The sequence below is a fragment of the Triticum dicoccoides genome, chromosome 2A (genome assembly GCF_002162155.2).
Source record: "Triticum dicoccoides isolate Atlit2015 ecotype Zavitan chromosome 2A, WEW_v2.0, whole genome shotgun sequence".
In the NCBI taxonomy this organism is placed as follows: Eukaryota; Viridiplantae; Streptophyta; class Magnoliopsida; order Poales; family Poaceae; genus Triticum; species Triticum dicoccoides.
In genome coordinates this window covers 30,806,672-30,829,384 of record NC_041382.1, presented here as the reverse complement: position 1 = coordinate 30,829,384, position 22,713 = coordinate 30,806,672, and the positions used below count along the sequence as shown (strand labels likewise).

The window sequence follows — 22,713 nt, the reverse complement described above, 5'->3', positions numbered from 1 at the left end:
TAGCTGTGTTTAAAAGTTGGTGTAAATTGTAATTAATTATAACCATGACTACTTAAGCTAGCACGTTCATTTCATTGGCTTGTGTGTGTGTGTGTGCTTGTGCGGGCGCGTGTGCGTGCGTGTGTGTGCGTGTGCGTGCGTGCGTGTGCGTGTGCGTGTGTGTGTGTGTGCGTGTGTGTGTGTGTGTGTGTGTGTGTGTGTGTACGCTATTCAAGTCTTGTTCCGGAAAGGTCAGCAAAGAGAACTAGATAAGCATCGATCGGCTTGTGTATAAGTATGTACTCCCTCCGCCTAATATAACGTAAGACGTTTTTTGACAATACATTATGGGACGGAGAGAGTAATTTTTAACTCACTTGAATTTCCCACCTGTCTCCCCTGGCTGGTTGATTTCCGTGGGCATTTCTGAAAGTGATAAAGCTGAACCTTGCACGCAAGCATGACAATAGTTACTTGTGTGCTTGCACGAAAAAGGAATGGGAGCCACTTGGAAAATCAATTGAAAAATACGGTCCTTTGGCCAAAATGAAAACCGAAATGACTGAATATGAGTGAAATTAAGTGACTTTGACAAACACTGCAATATTTATGAAACTGAAATTAAAACCATGGCATGTAATACGAAATTTCAGATAACCGCTGGCATAGATGACAATAACCGCACTTTATGTACTCCCTCGTTCCATCTATATAAGGCCTAATGCATTTTTTGAGGCTAACTTTGACCAAGTGTTAGAGCAATAATCTATGACATGTAAATTACAATACGCATACCGTCAAATTCATACGTGAAAAGAGCTTCCAATGATATAATTTTCACACTATACATCTCATGTATTATTAATCTTATCAATATTCAAAGAGGGTCTTGAAGCATTAGGCCCTATATAGATGGAAGGAGGGAGTAATATGTTTGTTGCTCGTATGTACTCCCTCCGTTCCTAAATATTTGTCTTTCTAGAGATTTCAACAAGTGACTACATACAGAGCAAAATGAGTGAATCTACACTTTAAAATATGTCTATATACATACGTATATAGTTCTTATTGAAATCTCTAAAACGACTTATATTTTGAAACAGAGGGAGTATTCCCTAAGGTAAATACATCTTGAGAACATGCACCGTTCGTTCTGCCATAGTTATGTTTGCTGAATCCACTGGTGCTGAGTAGACATGTATGGCATATGGCATGAGAATATGAGAGAGACGTCTACCCCACGTGCATGCATTTATAGAAGGACGTCCACCCCATGTGCATACATGTAACCTCGAATCAAATGGAAATACAACTGCGGCTGCAGGCTGCTCGTAGTGTCTGTTGGAGCCGCCGGCATGTATATACATACGTACTTACGCGCGTACATGGACAACTCTGCAACTACTGGACGTTGAACGAACACAAAATTAAACTTACACTGGCATATAGAGTAACGAACTGGGAGAAAAACAATCATCGCAGATGCTAGAATGACAGCCGGACATCGATGGTTTTTTATCCTCTTGGGTCAGAGGAATCTCCCGGTGCATTGCATGATGTATCGTAGATGTAGATGTAGATGTATATTTAAAACAAGCAACTATAACCAACATGAGTGTGGTTCTTAAGTAATGACATTATAGCCGATGCAAAAAAGTTACCGCGGAGATCTAGGTCGATGTTGATCTTGTGGAGATAGAAGTTGTTCATTCAATCTCCGGGGAGAAGTTTCTTCTCCATTTTGACATGGCGATGATTATATTGAAGGAGAGAATATCAGGGGTATATGTTGGAGAATAACAATGTTATGAGATCTGTAGAGACACATGGCATGTTGTGAACTTGATGAAGAAATAGACCCGGTCTCATATTTTTTTTCCGCTGGTCGACGAACCAAGCTAGGTGCATAGTCGCCACAGTAGATCTTATTCAAGGCTGCTGGAGCCTGGAGAGGGGAAAGAAACATTCAAGCCGAAGGAGACGTCTACAGTCCACACGTGCATGCATGCATGGATCAACGAATCCAATGCAAATAAAACTGCGGTTGCTAGCTTGTAGCCGCCAACATGTATATATCTATGTACGTCCAAGTACTGGAGAACTCTGTGAGCATGGGATCTTGAAGAACGAAAATTTTATACTATGCAAGACATGTAACCAAGTTGGTGGAAAACAATCATCGCGGCTGCTAGAATGACAGCCCGACATGCATCGACGGTTTTTCTTTTTATCTTCCTCGAGGTCAAAGGAATCTCACGGTGCATCCCAGGATGTATCGTATACGTAGTAGCGTGTGGATGTATATTTTAAGCCAACTAACTATAACCGACGTGAGTAGTTTAATTGTACTTTGCAGCCACCCCGTTAAATTGGTATGGCTCCCCAAAAAAGAATGGCTATGGAGGTCTTCTCTCAGGAAGGTAATGATGTGAAATCAGGTCTATGGGTTACCTGGCGGCTGCTAATGCGGCAGCTGGACGGACAGTAGGGAGACACCATTGGGCTTGGTCCTTGTTGATCACTACAGCCCGCGGCGGGCAGAAGCAGATTGCAGGGGCTGTCGAGTGGTCCATGTGAGAGTTTCTACTCGATCCGGTGGTTGACTTCGGCACGGAGATGTGAACTATGGACAACGGCTTGACGCATAGGAATGATTGTGCAGCGGCAGAAGATACGTATCGCGTGTAGCTGCTGAGATCATGCAAACGAGATGGCGACAACACATAAAGGATATCAATGGTGGTGCTACTCGAGCACCTAGTTTCGAGCTCTGAGGTGAAAACCTAGATGAAAGTGCAATTGCCACTCAATTATAATTTTGGTGTTGATCACAATACAATTTGCGAGAACTAATGTCGGTTGCTATGTTTATCTCAGGACAATGGCTTCTCTATGGTGTCTACAGACGTCGGGAGCCCCATCGATACAAAAAGGGAAATAGACGGTGTTCTTCGGCGACTCGGAAAGTTTGTCGGTTTCTTTTTGAGTCTTAGGAACATTTGTACTATTAGGATGGGTTGCTGTGATTTCGTATTCGAAGGACTGAAAAAGTTTCCATACACCTTTCTCCCAATCCGTGTTAGGTTTCATTGGAAGAAGAAGACTCCGAATTTTTTTCCCTTGCTAGTAGTCCGGGTGCCCGGAGGCACCAGAGAGATGGCCGCTAGGTTCGGCCGGGTCCGGGTGCCCAGGGTCACCCAAAAGTCAATAGAGAATGAAATGCATAAAGTTGATATAATTAATTTAGAATGAGTGCACCTCAGTTTCATCAGGTCAAGCTACCTACAGATTCTCATATTTCAAATGGACTACTCATACAACTATTGGTTGCCCCTTGTACTTTCTAGTTGTTTAATTAACAATTATTTGAACCTAAAAGAAACATTCCGGCAAGGAACATCAAATGAAAACCTTGGCACATAATATGTTCTTAAACAATTAATGACTTTCCCAAACTGGAGCATTAAGAACCAAAGAAGATTGGCAGAAAAGAAAAGTCACCTTAGTTTTTAGTTTCTCCCACAACATCATCTGTCAATAGTTGATAACATGGAGTTTGAACCGACGGCGCGGTGATGCCGATGTAGGCCGAAATTCATAACGCAGTCGATGTCGTCTTGAAGAAGTAACGGCGTGGCGATGCCGGTGCGCCTGACCCACGGACGCTGTGAGCCTTTTCCGAGGTGGCAATGTGACGTGATTGATCTTGTCTAGACGAAGGGATGGCGCGGAGATGCTGGCGCAGGTCGACATCTGTAGAGCAACAAGGTCGGACCGGTTTGACACTGGTGCACAGTGAAGAGCACCTCAGAAAAGGCTCCAAATTTGCAGGCACGTTTTTTAGAACAAAACACAATACCTTAGAAGCATAAACTTGATGGACTGCTTGGGCCGCCCTCGGAGTTTGAGTTGTCGGATTGAGCTAAAATTTTAAGGGCTTGTCGACATAACAATTCCGTATGATATGAATTATTGTATCTTCCAAAGGATGTGTGAGCTGACTGCTGGACTCCTCGCCCCGATCCTGGGCGGATTTCTATGCAGATCTGATAGGGCCTCGGTATATTCGGCGATTGCCAGAGATTCTATCATAGGAATGCGATAAAATTTTATGGGTTGTTGTACACTCAATTCCGGACGATTTGACCAAAGGAATTGTCAAAGCAACGCTCAAAGAGGAGGGCAGGGCGAAAACTAATCCGCTGTCCAAAAAATAGCAAAGTCGTGCAAGGGCAATGTTGATGTTGAGCCTCCGAGCCCCATGGACGAATTTCCCCATGATCTTGATTGAGATCAAAATTGATATTGATAAAGACGGCCACAGATCGCTGACAGATCAGACATGGGGTTTAGTCCTCGACTTGGCCCAAGTAAACAGCCGAGTTGGAGCAGAAGATGAAAATTCGTTCAGGCATGTAGATCGCGCCAGAACCTATCTCTAATCTTTCATCACACCGCTGCGACTACACAGATGGGCCTGTATAGGCCGCCCATGATAGAGTCAAATCCAGAAGATCTCGGATAGTGGGTATGGAGCTGGTAGCCTTGGTGTGATGGTAATAGAGACACAAATTTTACCCAGGTTTGGGCTCTCTCGAAGAGATAATACCGTACAACATGCTTTCATTGTGCTGGTTGAGGGGTTATATAGTACATGTTGATCTACCACGAGATTGTTTGTGTATGAGAGTAGTTTCATCTCTAGGATGTGTTGAGATTCTAATGATCTATCGACTAGCCAAGCCTCGACTTATATAATGTATCATACGCCTAGGATAACAAAACTCCTAGTCGGCTACGTCGATGGAGAGGAGTCATTGTCTTGTATGCCAAGTCTTGTGGAATCCCCTTGCATGCATCATGGGTTGCCCGAAGTGACCTGGGATGGAACCAACAAGGTGAAGGAAATATGCCCTAGAGGCAATAATAAAGTAGTTATTTATATTTCCTTATATCATGATAAATGTTTATTATTCATGCTACAATTGTATTAACCGGAAACTTAGTACATGTGTGAATACATAGACAAACAGAACGTCACTAGTATGTCTCTACTTGACTAGCTCATTGAATCAATGATGGTTATGTTTCCTAACCATAGACATGAGTTGTCATTTGATTAACGGGATCACATCATTAGAGAATGATGTGATTGACTTGACCCATCCGTTAGCTTAGCACGATGATCGTTTAGTTTGTTGCTATTGCTTTCTCCATAACTTATACATGTTCCTATGACTATGAGATCATGCAACTCCTGAATACTGGAGGAGCACTTTGTGTGCTACTGATGTCTACTACACAACCTTCTTCTTGTAGATGTTGTTGGGCCTCCAAGTGCAGTGGTTTGTAGGACAGTAGCAAATTTCCCTCAAGTGGATGACCTAAAATTTATCAATCCGTGGGAGGCATAGGATGAAGATGGTCTCTCTCAAACAACCCTGCAACCAAATAACAAAGAGTCTCCTGTGTCCCAACACATCCAATACAATGGTAAATTGTATAGGTGCACAAGTTCAGCGAAGAGATGGTGATACAAGTGCAATAGGGATCGTAGATATAGGTTTTTGTAATCTGAAAATATAAAAATAGCAAGGTAACTAATGATAAAAGTGAGCACAAACGGTATTGCAATGCTTCGAAACAAGGCATATGGTTCATACTTTCACTAGTGCAAGTTCTCTCAACAATAATAACATAATTGCATCATATAACTGTCCTTCAACATGCAACAAAGAGTCACTCCAAAGTCACTAATAGAGGAGAACAAACGAAGAGATTATTTTAGGGTATGAAACCAGCTCAAAGTTATCCTTTTTGATCGATCTATTCAAGAGTCCGTAGTAATATAACATGAAGCTATTGTTTCCGTTCAATCTATCATAGAATTCGTACTAGAATAACACCTTAAGACACAAATCAAACAAAACCCTAATGTCACGTAGATACTCCGATGTCACCTCAAGTATCCGTGGGTATGATTATACGATATGCATCACACAATCTCAGATTCATCTATTTAACCAACACAAAGAACTTCAAAGAGTGCCGCAAAGTTTCTATCGGAGAGTCAAGACGAAAACGTGTGCCAACCCCTATGCATAAGTTCACGAGGTCACGGAACTCACAAGTTGATCATCAAAACATACGTCAAATGGATCACGTGATGATGAGGACATCTCTTCTATTGTTACACCCGCCGCGACTCCTAGATCAGTTATTCCACCTGGTCCTATTACTAGAGCGCGAGCGAGACAAATAAATGGCCAGATACTATCGCTCCTTTGTACATATGATTTAGCTAACGAGAATATGATGTTACACTCATGTTCTGATTTAATTGTACTCAGAAACAAAGGGATTAAACAATCAATTGAAGGGGAGCCTTTAAACCAAATGGAACAACACTCTTTGCACGCATGCTCTCAACCGTCCTTGCATGCATGCACACACCGCACCATCCATCCAATCCATCGTGCATGCCATGGTACAGGAAGCAGACGCCACAAGACCCAAGCCGATTGATTTTTGTTGAATGGACCAAGAGACACCACGTTTTGGGTCATGGTGGGCCAACACGATTTGACTACTTCCTACGTGCAGCACTCGGCCACCGTACGGACCGGTGTCCCGTGGATCAGCCCCAGGCGGCATTTGCTTTAATAAATAGCTAGGTTAAGTTTGGGTTTAGACTGGGGTTTTATTGTATTGTCTAGTCATCGCTACAATTCGCATCTATGAGACGTATAGAACTACTGTCTTATTAGATCCACAGTGGAACCCCAACTTTCCATCTAGTTTGTATACTCAATTTTTCATCCGCAATTTCAGTTGCAATTCACCTTTGTTCTTGCTGGTTCTTCGGTTGCTTGCAGGAACTCGAACCTCGTTGTTTAGATTGATCGTGCCTACGGCAAGGTCAATAACCATCGGAGATTGGTTTAGCGATTGCCGAGGCATATCGTCGGTTACGGTATAGCCGGATCGTCAAGGTCAAAATTCACCAAATCGAAAATTATCCCACTCTCATCGAAAGATCGGGCCGCCATCACATCAAGTGATATTAGTTTTCAGGTTCATCAGCGAGAGATTCATAGTTTTTGTAGTTTAGTTTATTTGTCTGTCATATAAACCCACGAAAAAGCCAAAAAAGTTAGATTAGTTCATCCATTACACATACCTTTTTAGCCTTTAGCAATTTTTGCATCTAGAATTTGCATGGTTGAATTTTTGGTTACATTCATCCTAGAATTGCTGGTTTAGATTGGTTAGGGTGTAAAATTATCTACTAGATCAATCTGTTTTTGTCCATCCCTTCCGCAACGCTAGTTCACGCTCATAAAAAAAAGATTGCGATCTATTGTTTTCTATTTTTATTACTCCCTCCTTCCATCTATATAAGGCCTAATGCGTTTTTCGAGGCTAACTTTGACCAAATATTTGAGCAATAATATATGACATGCAACTTACACAAAATACATGTTAAATTCGTGTGTGAAAGAAGCTTTCAATGATATAATTTTCACATTGTGCATGTTATGTATTATTAATCTTGTCAATAGTCAAAGGCGGTCTTAAAAAATGCATTAGGCTAGATGGAAGGAGGGAGTACATCCGGACGCCTTTTTTTTATTGCTATATTTTTATCAAGCATTGATTTGATCGCACAATATCACCGCTCGCACATTAGCAGCTTACGGCCTGACACACAACCATCCGTGTCTGACACCGTGCGTCCGCCCATCCATCCACGCGCGCTTCGCTAGAGCCCGACAGCGCCGCTTCACCACACGCACCACGCCAGACATCCAAATCCCTTTGTCTGCCTTCACACGCACCACAACCAACACTCTCCACCAGCAACCTACTGTTTCTGTGCATTAGTACTACTAGTTTTAGCTAATCTCAACACCAGTGCACGTATAGCTAGCTCTCATAGCACCTTTGTCCAGTATCCCTGCATTGTGTCCCTGACTTCTGCTAGCAACCGGCCTCAAAAAAAAAGAAGGAAAGAAAGAAAGAAAGAAATAGAAAATCAAGAAAAAAAGAAAAAATAATAATTGCTGCAAGGTTTTGGCCGGTTAGCATCTTTTGAACAATCCTCTTTTGCTGTTCAGCTTGCTCTGTTCATATACGTGATACTTGTTGGAGATTTTTTTTGTCTGCTCTTAGTTTCCATACACTACGTTCATACCTCACTTATATCCAGCTATTTCGAGCTCTCAAATTTTCATCGGTTTCCCCTCGCTTGATTCATTATCTGGGTTTAGATTGTTTTCTCTCTTGCTAGTCGACTGCCAGCACTAGTTAGGAGTTTGAGCAATTATTCAACTTGCATTACCTTTTGCTTAATTGTGCCACATATTGTGAGTTGAGGAAACCTTCACCAAGCTCCACTTCCTATATTGCACCTTGTTCGGTCACTTGGTAATCACTATATCAATCTTTTGATCACTTTTGACATCGCCAACAGCCGACAACCACTGCAGCACGGTAAGAACTGGTAAGAGTTTAGTAATTGCTGGAGAGTTGAGAGAACTTTTCCACCGCCTCACTGTAGTTACTGTAGGAGCCATATACTTGTGATTTTGTTCTTGTTTCATCCTAACCATGGCAGGTGACGAAGACAACATGAAAGCCACGGTGGCACGCCTTGAGGAGGATGTGCATGCATACACCGAGCGGTTCACATCGTTCGAGGGCGCACTTAATAAGCGTCTCAAGTCGATCGAGGATAGCAATGAGACGTTCACCCAAACACTTGCATCTATTATGAAACGTTTTGATGCCCAGGATGCCCGTCTTGGTGCCGCCTCCACTTCCGCTCCGCGTCTTCCAGCCACCAACACATGTCTACAACGAGCTCGTCGGGTACCCCCAGGGGACCCGAGGCACCCTCTTTCATACACCGATGCCGTCGACCAGCTCCGTCCTCGCAACGCCAACTCGATAGCCGGTGACATCCAAGATGACAACTATGATGGTGATTATGAGGATCCTGATGCAGTTAATGCTAACAATGATCATGATCATCATCGACTATCCAATAATCAACAAGGTATGGGACGACACCAGTGTCCTCAGGTACGTGGCCATGACGACTCTTTGGGTAGAATTAAATTTGTCATGCCTCCTTTTGATGGCAAATATGATCCAGATGTTTATCTTGACTGGGAATTACTAGTTGATCAAAAATTTGCTTGCCATGATTTTCCTGATGATAAAAGAGTTAGGGCTGCAACTAGTGAGTTTAGTGATTTTGCTTCTGTTTGGTGGAGAGACCATTGTCGTAAACATCCTAATAATATTGCTGCCACTTGGGAAGCTCTGAAATTAGTAATGCATCACCGTTTTGTTCCTGGATATTATGAACATGACTTGCTAAATAAACTACAACGCTTGAACCAAGGATCTAAATCCGTGGAAGACTATTATCAAGAATTGCAAATGGGCATGTTACGTTGTGGTTTAGTTGAGACCGAGGAAGCCTCTATGGCTAGGTTCTTGGGTGGATTGAATAGAGAAATTTATGACATACTTGCTTATAAGGATTATTATTCAATGACACGTTTATTCCATCTTGCTATACATGCTGAACATGAAGTGCAGGGTCGTTCGAGAATGCTTCCTAATTTTTCTGCAGGTCGTACTTCCACATGGGCGCCGCGCACCCCTGCTGCCCCGTCCACTCGCACCTCTATAGCAGCACCTGCAACCTCTCGACTGGGGCCTTCTTCATCAACATCAGCATCACACACTTCGGCACCACTGAAAAGAACTACACAAATTCCAACAAAAAGTTTGTCGTCATCGTCCGCTTCCTCCAAAAGAACAAAGGATATCCAGTGCCACACTTGCAAGGGATTTGGCCATGTCATGAAGGAGTGTCCGAATAAGCGTGTATTGATCATTCATGAAGATGGCGAGTACGACTCCGCTAGTGATTTTGATGAAGACGCATATGCCTTGCTTGCTACACATGAAGACGATGACACAAGACCGGAGCAAGAGGAAGAACATGTGACCGCTGACGACGCCGACAAGTACATGAGTCTTATATCACATCGTCTACTTAGTGCTCAGATTGTCAAAGCAAAGAAGGATCAATGTCACAACCTCTTCCACATCAAAGGAGTCGTCAAGGAGCGTTCCGTTCGCATAATCATTGATGGAGGGAGTTGTAACAATTTAGCAAGCATTGACATGGTGGAGAAGCTCTCCCTACCTTCGCGACAACATCCACAACCTTACTACATTCAATGGTTTAATGATGGTGGAAAGGTAAAGGTAACACTCATGGTGAGAGTTCCATTTTCTCTAGGTTCATACCATGATACTATTGATTGCGATATTGTGCCTATGCAAGCTTGTTCTATGTTACTAGGAAGGCCATGGCAATATGATAAACAATGTTTACATGATGGTAGAACTAATCAGTACACTCTCACACATAAAGGAAAGAAAATCATTCTACACCGTATGTCTCCTGAGCAAATTTTAAAAGATGATCTTGCTAGGGCTAGTAGAAACACAAATATTGAGCGTACTAAATCTGAAAATCGGAAAGTTGTTGATGAGTTAGAACAATTTAATAAGATGCACAAATCTGATCCTAGCACATCTAAAGAACTTAAATTGAAAGGTGCCTCTTTCTTCGCTACACGTGCTGAAATTTTTCAGTTAGATGCTCATATTGATGAATGTTATGCTCTTATTAGCAAAGAAGTTTTGTTTTCATTTGAGGATATGCCTTCTTCTTTGCCTCCTGTTGTCGCTAACCTTTTGCAGGAGTATCACGATGTTTTCCCAAAGGAAGTACCACCGGGGCTGCCACCTATGAGAGGAATTGAACATCAAATTGACTTGATACCGGGCGCCTTATTACCCAACCGTGCACCGTACCTGACTAATCTAGAGGAGACTAAGGAGATTCAGCGACAAGTTCAATAACTACTTGAAGAAGGTTACATTCGTGAATCCCTTAGTCCATGTGTTGTACCAATTTTACTTGTTCCTAAAAAAGACGGTACTTCGCGTATGTGTGTTGATTGTAGAGCCATCAATAATATTCCAATTTGATATCGTCATCCTATTCCTAGATTAGATGACATGCTTGATGAACTCAGTGGCTCAGTTGTGTTTTCTAAAGTGGACTTGCGTAGTGGCTACCATCAATTTCGTATGAAACTAGGTGATGAATGGAAAACTGCTTTCAAAAATAAATTTGGTTTATATAAGTGGTTAGTTATGCCTTTTGGATTGACTAATGCACCTAGTACTTTCATGAGACTAATGAATGAAGTTTCGTGAGCTTTCATTGGACGATTTGTGGTAGTATATTTTGATGATATTTTGATTTATAGCAAGTCACTAGAGGAACACTTAGACCATTTGTGTGCTGTTTTTTCTGCTCTGCGTGATGCACGTTTATTTGGTAATATTGAGAAGTGCACTTTTTGCATGGATCGAGTCGCTTTTCTTGGCTATGTTGTGACAGCGCAGGGAATTGAAGTTGATAAAGCCAAGGTTGAAGTGATCCATAGTTGGCCGACCCCTAACTCGGTCACATAGGTACGAAGTTTTCTCGGACTTGCTGGGTTCTACCGGCGGTTCGTGAAGGATTTTCGTACCATCGTAGCGCCGCTCAACGAGCTCACAAAGAAAAATGTGCCATTTGTTTGGAGTGACGCACAAGAGGAAGCCTTCACTATTCTTAAAGATAAGCTTACACACGCCTCTTTGCTGCAATTACCTGATTTTAATAAGATGTTTGAATTAGAATGTGATGCTAGCGGCATTGGTTTAGGCGGTGTTTTATTGCAAGAAGGAAAACCAGTAGCATACTTTAGTGAAAAGCTCAGTGGGCCTAGTATGAATTATTCAACATATGATAAAGAACTTTATGCACTAGTTCGGACTTTGGAGACATGGCAACACTATTTATGGCCTAAGGAGTTTGTCATACATTCTGAACATGAATCACTCAAGCATATTAGAAGTCAAAGTAAACTAAACCGTAGACATGCAAAATGGATTGAATTTATTGAATCTTTTCCTTATGTTATTAAGCACAAGAAAGGGAAGGAGAATGTTATTACCGATACATTGTCTAGACGCTATACCATATTATCACAACTTAACTTCAAAAAATTTGGACTTGAAACTATAAAAGAGCAATATGCTAATGATGTCGATTTTAAAGATACATTGCTCAATTGCAGAGAGGGTAGAACTTGGAACAAGTTCGTCGTTAATGACAGATTTGTTTTTCGTGCTAATAAGCTATGCATCCCAGATAGCTCTGTTCGTTTTTTGTTGTTATAGGAGGCGCATGGCGGAGGACTTATGGGACATTTCGGTGTCAAGAAGACAGAAGACATCCTTGCTGGTCATTTCTTCTGGCCAAAAATGAGAAGGGATGTGGAGAGATATGTTGCACGCTGCACGACATGCCAAAAAGCTAAGTCACGATTAAACCCACATGGTTTATATATGCCTCTTCTTGTTCCTAGCACTCCTTGGGAAGATATATCTATGGAATTTGTATTAGGACTGCCTAGAACATGACAGGGGAGGGATAGTATATTTGTTGTTGTCGATAGATTCTCTAAGATGGCACATTTTATACCTTGTCATAAAAGTGACGATGCTACTCACATTGCTGATTTGTTCTTTAAAGAAGTAGTTCGTTTACATGGGGTGCCAAATACAATTGTTTCTGACCGTGACACAAAATTTCTTAGCCACTTTTGGAGGGTGTTGTGGACAAAATTGGGGACTAAGCTTTTATTTAGTACTACATGTCATCCTCAAATAGATGGTCAAACTAAAGTGGTTAATCGTACATTGTCTACTATGCTTAGGGCTGTTTTGAAAATTATCCCACTTACATCGAAAGATCGGGCCACCGTCACATCACGTGATATCCCATTGTTACCACAGATAAGCACATGCAAGACATACATCAAGTGTTCTCAAAATCCTTAAAGACTCAATCTGATAAGATAACTTCAAAGGAAAAACTCAATCCATTACAAGAGAGTAGAGGGGGAGAAACATCATAAGATCCAACAATAATAGCAAAGCTCGTGATACATCAAGATCGTGCCGAATCAAGCTCGCGATACATCAAGATTGTTCTTGAGTCGGCACGATCTTGATGTATCGCGAGCTTTGCTATTATATTTGAGACGAATGGCCTGTGCTCTCGTTCCATTGAATTTTAATGCATTCCTAGAGAAAGCTAAGTTGAAAGATGATGGTAGCAACTACATGGACTGGGTCCGTAACTTGAGGATTATCATCATTGCTGCATGGAAGAATTACATTCTGGAAGCACCGCTAGGTGACAAACCCGCTGCAGGAGCAACGCCAGATGTTGTGAACACCTGGCAAAGCAAAACTGATGACTACTCGATTGAGCATATGAGATGTTCCAGGAGTTGAAGTTAATATTTCAAGCAAATGCCCAGATTGAGAGATATGAAGTCTCTAGTAAGTTCCATAGCTGCAAAATGGAGGAGAATAGTTCTATCAGTGAACATATACTCAGAATGTCTGGGTACCACAACCACTTGACTCAGCTGGGAGTTCATCTTCCTGATGATAGTGTCATTGACAGAGTTCTTCAATCACTGCCATAGCTACAAGAGCTTCGTGGTGAACTATAATATGCAAGGGATAGATAAGACGATTCCTGAGCTCTTCGCAATGCTAAAAGCTGCGGAGGTAGAAATCAAGAAAGAGCATCAAGTGTTGATGGTCAACAAGACCACCAGTTTCAAGAAAAAGGGTAAAGGGAAGAAGGGGAATTTCAAGAAGAACAGCAAGCCAATTGCTACTCAAGTGAAGAAACCCAAGTATGGACCTAAGCCTGAGACTGAGTGCTTCTACTTCAAAGGGACTGGTCACTGGAAGCGGAACTGCCCCAAGTATTTGGCGGAGAAGAAGGATGGCAAAGTGAAAGGTATATTTGATATGCCGTAGTGACTGGGTATTTGATACTAGTTCAGTTGCTAACATTTGCAACTCGAAATAGGGGCAACGGGTCAAGCGAAGACTGGCTAAGGACAAGGTGACGATGCGTGTGGGAAATGGTTCCAAAGTCGATGTGAACTCCGTCGGCATGCTACCTCTACATCTACCTTCGAAATTAGTTTTAGACCTAAATAATTGTTAATTGGTGCCAGCGTTGAGCATGAACATTATATCCGGATCTTGTTTGATGCGAGACGGTTATTCATTTAAATCAGAGAATAATGGTTGTTCTATTTATATGAGTAATATCTTTTATGGTCATGCACCCTTGAAGAGTGGTCTATTTTTACTAAATCTTGATAGTAGTGATACACATGTTCGTAGTATTGAAGCCAAAAGATGCAGAGTTGATAATGATAGTGCACCTTATTTGTGGCACTGCCGTTTAGGTCATATTTGTGTAAAGCACATGAAGAAACTATTTGTGGCACTTCTGGAATCACTTGATTATGAATCACTTGGTACTTGCCAACCATGCCTCATGGGCAAGATGACTAAAACTCCGTTCTTCATAACAATGAAGCGAGCAACAAAGTTATTTGAAATCATACATACTGATGTATGTGGTCCAATGAACATTGAAGCTCGTGGCGGATATCATTATTTTCTCACCTTCATAGATGATTTGAGTAGATATGGGTATATCTACTTAACGAAACATAAGTCTGAAACATTTGAAAAGTTCAAAGAATTTCAGAGTGAAGTGGGAAATCATCGTTACAAGAAAATCAAGTTTCTACGATCTGATCGTGGAGGTGAATATTTGAGTTATGAGTTTGGACTTCATTTGAAACAATGCGGAATAGTTTCTCAACTCACGCCACCTGGAACACCACAAACTAATGGTGTGTCCGAACTCGTAACCACACATTATTAGATGTGGTGCGATCTATGATGTCTCTCACAGATTTACCGCTATCATTTTGGGGTTGTGCTTTAGAGACGGATGCATTCACATTAAATAGGGCAACATCTAAATCCATTGAGACGACACCTTATGAACTGTGGTTTGTCAAGAAACCCAAGTTGTCGTTTATTAAAGTTTGGGGCTACGATGCTTATGTGAAAAAGCTTCAACCTGGTAAGCTCGAACCCAAATCGGAGAAATGTGTGTTCATAGGATACCCAAAGAAGACTATTGGGTATACCTTCTATCACAGATTCGAAGGCAAGATATTCATTGCTAAGAATGGATCCTTTCTAGAGAAGGAGTTTCTCTCGAAAGAAGGGAGTGGGAGGAAAGTAAAACTTAATGAGGTAATTGTACCTTATCCCTTATTGGAAAGTAGTTCATCACTGAAATCAGTTCCAATGATTCCTACACCAATAAGTGAGGAAGCTAATGATGATGATCATGAAACTTCTGATCAAGTTACTACCGAACCTCGTAGGTCAACCAGAGTAAGATCCGCACCAGAGTGGTACGGTAATCCTATTCTGGAAGTCATGTTACTTGACCATGACGAACCTGCGAACTATGGAGGAAGCGATGATGAGCCCAGATTCTACAAAATAGCTTGAGGCCATGAAATCTGAGATGGGATCCATGTATGAGAACAAAGTGTGGACTTTGGTTGACTTGCCCGATGATCGGCAGGCCATAGAGAATAAATGGATATTCAAGAAGAAGACTGACGCTGACGGTAATATTACTGTCTACAAAGCTCGACTTGTTGCAAAAGGTTTTCGACAAGTTCAAGGAGTTTAGTATGATGAGACATTCTCACCCGTAGCGATGCTTAAGTCCGTCCGAACCATGTTAGCAATTGCCGCATTTTATGATTATGAAATTTGGCAAATGGATGTCAAAACTGCATTTCTTAATGGATATCTTAAAGAAGAGTTGTATATGACGCAACCAGAAGGTTTTGTCGATCCAAAAGGTGCTAACAAGGTGTGCAAGCTCCGGCGATCCATTTATGTACTGGTGAAAACCTCTTGGAGTTGTAATATATGCTTTGATAGTGTGATCCAAGCATATGGTTTTATACAGACTTTTGGAGAAGCTGTATTTACAAGAAAGTGAGTGGGAGCTCTGTAGCATTTCTGATATTATATGTAGATGACATATTGTTGATCGGAAATGATACTGAATTTCTGAATAGCATAAAAGGATACTTGAACAAGAAGTTTTCAATGAAAGACCTCGGTGAAGCTGCTTATATATTGGGCATCAAGATCTATAGAGATAGATCAAGATGCTTAATTGGACTTTCACAAAGCACATACCTTGATAAATTTTTGAAGAAGTTCAAAATGGATCAAGCAAAGAAAGGGTTCTTGCCTATGTTACGAGGTGTGAAGTTGAGTCAGACTCAATACCCGACCACTGCAGAAGATAGAGAGAAAATGAAAGGTGTTCCCTATGCTTCAGTTATAGGCTCTATCATGTATGCAATGTTGTGTACCAGACCTGATGTGTACCTTGCTATCATTTTAGCAGGGAGGCACCAAAATAATCCAGGAGTGGATCACTGGACAGCGGTCAAGAATATCCTGAAATACCTAAAAAGAACTAAGAATATGTTTCTCGTATCAGGAGGTGACAAAGAGCTCATCGTAAACGGTTACGTCGATGCAAGCTTTCACACTGATCCGGATGACTCTAAGTCACAAACCGGATACGTGTTTTTATTAAATGGTGGAGCTGTCAGTTGGTGCAGTTCCAAGCAGAGCGTCGTGGCCGGATCTATGTGTGAAGCGGAATACATAGCTGCTTCGGAAGCAGCAAATGAAGGAGTCCGGATGAAGGAGTTCATATCCGATTTAGGTGTCATACCTAGTGCGTCGGGTGCAATGAAAATCTTTGGTGACAATACTCGTGCATTTGCCTTGGCAAAGGAATCTAGATTTCACAAGAGAACTAAGCACATCAAGAGACGCTTCAATTCCATCCGCGATCAAGTCAAGGAGGGAGACATAGAGATTTGCAAGATACATACGTATCTGAATGTTGCAGACTCGTTGACTAAGCCTCTCTCACGAGCAAAACATGATAAGCACCAAGACTCCATGGGTGTTAGAATCATTACAATGTAATCTATATTATTGACTCTAGTGCAAGTGGGAGACTGAAGGAAATATGCCCTAGAGGCAATAATAAAGTTGTTATTTATATTTCCTTATATCATGATAAATGTTTATTATTCATGCTAGAATTGTATTAACCAGAAACTTAGTACATGTGTGAATACATAGACAAAGAAATTATCACTAGTATGCCTCTACCTGACTAGCTCGTTGAATCAATGATGGTTATGTTTCCTAACCATATACATGAGTTATCATTTGATTAACGGGATCACATCATTAGAGAATGATGTGATTGACTTGACCCATCCGTTAGCTTAGCACGATGATCGTTTAGTTTGTTGCTATTGCTTTCTCCATAACTTATACATGTTCCTATGACTATGAGATCGTGCAACTCCTGCATACTGGAGGAACACTTTGTGTGCTACCAAACTTCACAACGTAACTGGGTGATTATGAAGGTGCTCTACAGGTGTCTCTAATGGTGTTTGTTGAGTTGGCATAGATCGAGATTAGGATTTGTCACTCCGATTGTCGGAGAGGTATTTCTGGGCCCTCTCAGTAATGCACATCAATATAAGCCTTGCAAGCAATGTGACTAATGAGTTAGTTACGAGATGATGCATTACGGAATGAGTAAAAAGACTTGCCGGTAACGAGATTGAACTAGGTATTGAGATACCGACGGTCGAATCTCGAGCAAGTAACATACCGATGACAAAGGGAACAAGATATATCGTTATGCGGTTTGACCGATAACGATCTTCGTAGAATATGTGGGAGCTAATATGAACGTGCAGGTGCCGCTATTGGTTATTGACTGGAGACGTGTCTCGGCCATGTCTACATAGTTCTCGAATCCGTAGGGTCCGCACGCTTAACGTTCGGTGACGATCGGTATTATGAGTTTATGTGTTTTGATGTACCAAAGGTAGTTCAGAGTCCCGGATGTGATCACGGACATGACGAGGAGTCTCGAAATGGTTGAGACATAAAGATTGATATATTGGATGACTACATTCGGACACCGGATGAGTTCCGAAGGTCACCGAATAATTATCGGAGTGCCGGGGGGTTATCGAAACCCCCGGGGGAACTAATGGGCCAACATGGGCCTTGTGTGTGAGAAAGAGGAGGGGCCATAGGGCTGGCCGCTCCCCCCCCCCTTGGGAGTCCGAATTGCACAAGGAGGGGGGCGACGCCCCCACTTTCCCTCCCTCTCTCCCTCTCTTTCCTTCCCCCTCCTTCCTAGTTGGACTAGGAAAGGGGGAGTTCTACTCCTACTAGGCGGAGGACTCCTCCCTCTCCTTGGTGCGCCCCAAGGCCGGCCGGCCTCCCCCCTTGCTCCTTTATATACGGGGGCAGGGGGCACCCTAGAACACAGAAGTTGATTGTTTCCAGCCGTGTGCGGTGCCCCCCTCCACCATAATCCACCTCGGTCATATTGTAGCGGTGCTTAGGCAAAGCCCTGTTCCGGTAGCATCATCATCACCGTCATCACGCCGTCGTGCTGACGAAGCTCTCCCTCGGCACTCTGCTGGATCGTGAGTTCATGGGACGTCGCCGAGCTGAACGTGTGCAGATCGCGGAGGTGTCGTACTTTCGCTACTAGGATCGATCGATCGTGAAGACGTATGACTACATCAACCGCGTTGTCATAATGCTTCCGCTTATGGTCTACGAGGGTACGTAGACAACACTCTCCCCTCTTGTTGCTATGCATCACCATGATCTTGCGTGTGCGTAAGAATTTTTTTTGAAATTACTGCTTTCCCCAACACAAAGGGGTCCTCACCCGGCCCACCTAGCTAGGAGTCAACATGGTAAGTACCACTGGTCCTTTTTTGCGAATAAGTACCCTCCGGTTCTCGACACCATCATGCAGCAAGTGAATCTGCTTGAGAATGGCAAGGAACATTGCTTCACTGTAAGGCTCGTAGTGATGCCGAAGAGGAACACACATCATCTAGGAGGTAACAAGGGAGGCCATCGTGCATCGAAAGACCAAAATCCATGCAGGTGAAAATAATGTCTTTACTGTGTGCATCATCAAGCAACCAATTATTGTAGGCAACTAGTTTCATGTGGTAGGTCTTGAAACTTTATTCAGGAAAAAAATACAAACACTTATTGTTACAATGACATAGCAATGGGAAGTATAAAACTTTACATGGCTATAGAGCCATATGATTTAAAGTTCCACATATTTAGTATCTCTAAGACCATAAATTTATTTCATGGAACTATTCATCAATAAGCTAAAGATGACGCCCTTGCACTTGAGAAGCCAACCTTGCTAGCTACTAGTATGGAATGAAATCGATCCGTCGTCCTCATTGAAGAATCTTTCATGGACCAAACGGATGTCAGAGATTGCTCCTGCTTGGCGAGCAAGTTGATGACATCTTTGATGGATGGCCGCTTATCACGCTCTTCCTCAACACACATCAGCCCTGTTACCATGACACGCTCCATCTGCCACCGCCACTGCTTCAACTCCCCTCTCATCCGCTCATCTAGCATCTCAAGGATGGCATCCCTGCTATAGGACTCCTTTATGGCGGCGATGAGATTGTTTCGGTTGGATGCCCTTCCCGGGACGACTGGTCTCACGCCGGTGGCTACCTCCAGCAGAACCAACCCAAAGCTATATATATCGGAGGCTGGGCTCAGCGTGCCAGTCTCGATGTACCTGGGGTCCATGTAGTCCATGCTCCCAATCACGGTGGTACAAGGAGTACATACGCCATCGTGGCAGCTGACTTGCCGCACGAGCCCAAAGTCACCGAGCTTGGCCTCGAATCCCTCTCCCAGCATCACGTTGCTAGGCTTGATGTCCCGGTGTAGCACATACCTCCTGGCCGAGTCGTAGGCACCATTGTGGAGGTAGTCAATGGCGGTTGCGACGCCGAGAAGTATATTGTACCTCTGTGGCCATGTCAATGTCCCCCCACCGTCGCCGCTGCCATGGAGATGGTCGCTGACGCTACCGTTGGGTTCGAGCTCATAGACAAGCAACAGACGACCATTGTCATCGCACCAACCGATGAGTGACAAGAGGTTCTTGTGGCGCAGCTGGCACAAGGTCTCGATTTCGTGCACATAGTTCTTCTGGTTCCTCCTCGACGTCGGCTGCCGCATCTCCTTCACCGCCACCGCCCGTAAGTCTGGCGTTGTTAGCCGCCCTCTGTAAACATCGCCAAATGATCCCTTGCCGATTTTCCTATCCTCGGAGAAGTTATCCGTCGCCACTACTAGCTCTGAGTACGGGAATTTCCTTGCAACTTCGATTTTTTTTGGTGATTGGAAAACATGATTAATTAATAGAAAGTATTAGATCAAGTGGCATTTTTCAGTTTAATCGAACAGTTAAATCAAATCATGATATACATGTTTACCTTGCAAAATTGTTTCATCAAGACACCGTCTTCCACGGTGCATAACAGTACTATAGAGAAGAACGAGAACAGTGGATAGGAGACCGGCAAACAAAACTGCCGCGATACATAAAAATATCAGCCACAATTTTCTATTGGCAGGGGATGGATCTGTAAGCAAAATAAGAATCAGTTAATCGTGCTAATTAGCTATGTCTTTTCACAGAAACATAGCTGTTCAATATAATTATAATTCTAATAATTTATCCTCCACAAATTTCGAAATAATATAAAAATTCCATTTTTTTCCTCATGAAACATTGGCTTGGCTCATCTTTTCCTCTATTTTTATTTAGTCTCACTAAACTCTGTAAATCATCATGTTCCGGAGAACTTTGCTCCCTTGTCAATTTCGGAAAACAAAAAGTTACGGCTGGAAATTTTAAAAAATGGAAAAGAACCATATAGTTTATGTACAATTTTTTTGTTAAAAGTACAAACTGTGGAAAGAAAATGTAGGAGATTTACTTTGTTTTTTCATTCATCTCAAATTTTCACACTTTTTAACTAATATATGCACACATATACATTATCTTATAAATTTCATATATGTTTTTTTAGATTTTTATAGTTTTGTTAGCTTGATTTTGTCCAAAAATCAACAATTAATTTGATGTGTGGGTGAATATGTTGAAATTTATTGCTCACCCTTCTCCGTCAAGTTCGTATTTTTTTGGTGAACTGGTTGGTCCATAATGTCATTATGGTATCAAAACATAGAGGTATCGATTACATCGATGCATTCAGAGGATAAAAGCCAAAGAGAAAATTGTGAGCCAAGCCAGTAGCTTAGTTTGTGCGAATTTCATTCCTTTTTTCAAGAAAATATATCTCTTTGTCACATAACTAAATTTAATCGGAAACTGATATCAATAAAAAGACATTTTAGTATGAAAACATATACGGATTTCAACATGGCCCTCCCACTCTCAGCTCTAAGATCTTAGGAAGGGATCGGTTGGACTCAAGCGATGTGGACTCACAAAGTAACAATGATGTGAAAGTTGGGCACATGCACATGATGACATGATGTTGCCATGCAACGTTGGCAGAGGGTCGTACATTTTCGCATGGAGTAGAAGGAAACTAGCTAGTACACGTACGTAGGCCAGAAAAAACATACACATGGTATACGTGGTTACCTGTTGAGTGGAAGGACCAAGCGAGCAGCTGGTGCGACTGGCTGAGGAGTCCGGTGGCTGCCGTGAACCCGACGGCGGAATCCTGTACAAGACCGGCGTGGTCCCTGAGATCCATGGTCGCATTGAACTCGTAGGTCATGCTCGACTCCGCCGCCAGCTCGGTCTTCCGAACCACAACTTTCATCACCTTGGACTTGGCGTCGTACGTGATGCTCGCCCACAAGGTGCCACGGAGGCTCAACGGCGGCAGGCTTCTGGTCAGGTTACACCTGGTGCCGTTGATGTCTATGCCGATGTGGTCGCCTCTGGTGGCGGTGCCGTCCTCGCTTGAGGGGTCCCAGCCGTCGTCCTTCCGGCGCGTGTCGAACTCCACGCCGAGGGTGTGCCGCGAGTCGCCGGCGCCGGTGCTGTTCTTGTCGCTGAAGAGCCCGAGGAGGCCGACCTCCCAGCCCGGCGGCGGGAAAGGCCCGATGAAGAACGACATAGTGCCGCCCCCCCGTTTGGAGTTGGCTGTTGTGTTGCCGCCATGGACGATGGCGAAGTGGAAGCTGGTGGTGAAGCTGGCCCTCCTGCCGGCGCCGTCCCAAAGGCGCACTGGCTGCCGGTGCGTGACGCCGCCGGTGAGGTTGGAGATGTCGTCGGTGAGGATGAGCCGGTCCCTGCCGTCGTAGGACGCGTTGATGAAGTTGAGCTGCTCGCGGTCCGTCGGGTTGGTGAAGTCGTAGTCGAAGGATAGCGCGGCGGCCTGTCGAGCCGTGTAGGCGGCTAGAAACAGGTAGCAGCTGATCATCAGGTGGTAGAACGTGGGGAGGAGGATGCCTCTTGCATGGGCCATGGCTAGCTGCAGCTAGCTACCTAGCTAGCAGGAGGGAGTTAAGCTAGTGATCCACACCGTAGCTGTCAGGTTGCTTGCTCATGCAGGGGTAGACAACTATTTATTGATTGGGTTGAAGCAGACATTTCAAGCTTGTGAAAAACTACAGGTTTTTTTTATTTTGTCATTTTGTTGTGGTTTCCGTCCTAGTTTCCCTTGTAAACAAGTAATTGACTTGTGACAACTGCCACCCATTTGCTGAATAGAGGTG

At 43.0% G+C, this 22,713-nt stretch overlaps 1 pseudogene; it reads right to left on the bottom strand.

Annotated features, from left to right (window-relative positions):
* Positions 1–19,015: 19,015 nt before the first annotated feature.
* LOC119358760 lies at positions 19,016–22,463 on the bottom strand (annotated as a pseudogene).
* Between the last annotated feature and the right edge of the window lie 250 nt (positions 22,464–22,713).